Source organism: Sinocyclocheilus grahami, unplaced genomic scaffold (genome assembly GCF_001515645.1).
Source record: "Sinocyclocheilus grahami isolate Dianchi unplaced genomic scaffold, SAMN03320097.WGS_v1.1 scaffold3368.1, whole genome shotgun sequence".
NCBI classification, from domain to species: domain Eukaryota; kingdom Metazoa; phylum Chordata; class Actinopteri; order Cypriniformes; family Cyprinidae; genus Sinocyclocheilus; species Sinocyclocheilus grahami.
Genome location: NW_015508501.1, coordinates 11,614 through 12,367, shown reverse-complemented (window position 1 = coordinate 12,367; position 754 = coordinate 11,614). Strand labels below are relative to the sequence as shown.

The window sequence follows — 754 nt, the reverse complement described above, 5'->3', positions numbered from 1 at the left end:
AACAGGGTGTTCATCAAAGTTCAGCAAAGAGACAGGAAGCTTCAAAGATTCATCTCAGCAGGAAAAGTGCTGACACTAACCCAGCTGTGCACTGCTGCACAAAATAATAATAATAATCAATTGCAGGATGTTAAGAGAACCATGCAAATAAATGATTATTGATTCTATACAATTTAGTGCATGATAACCATGTTGCACACAATGCTCTGATACATAATTGGATGTAATTTCTTGTACCCAGCCCCCACTTTCAGCCCTTAGGGAAAAAGAAGTCTGGAATGCAGTGTCCGTTAACCGTTTAGTATCTGGACATTTTTTGACAAAAACAAGTCTTAACTTTGCCATCAGTTTTTCTTTTTTTCGTGAAAGAGACATGAGTGAAGAAATTAAACAGTTAGAAAGGGAAAAAACAAACTTTGGCAGAGACACATACCAATACTAATTCTCTTAGATATTCTTCTAAGATTACAGGTTACAGATATTTCACTGCTGATGCATGTAATTTCTGGGGTGAATACGTGAGCTATTAAAGTTTTTGAAACAGGGACAGAGGGACCTTTGCCCCGCTTTCAGTCAGGAAAAACAAGAGGAGTATAAATAGGAGGAGCCGTGTGGGAGCGGGTTGTTTTTGTCTAGAACCAGAAAGTATCGCTGCTGAAGACTCTCAAGACTCTAAAACAAGTAAGTGCACTCATCAATTATGGGATATCATATTTTTTAGATTTCTTCTTCTTCTTCCTTTTTCAGCTGTTCT

General features: G+C 37.7%; 1 protein-coding gene across 1 annotated transcript in view; it reads left to right on the top strand.

Annotated features, from left to right (window-relative positions):
- Positions 1 to 586: 586 nt before the first annotated feature.
- The window catches only part of LOC107576224 (selenoprotein Pa-like), a gene marked incomplete at its 3' end in the record, with an annotated part of 3,167 nt that continues 2,999 nt past the window's right edge, over positions 587 to 754 (top strand). Inside the window, exon 1 of the mRNA XM_016262446.1 lies at positions 587 to 681. The remainder of the gene's footprint in view (positions 682 to 754) is intronic.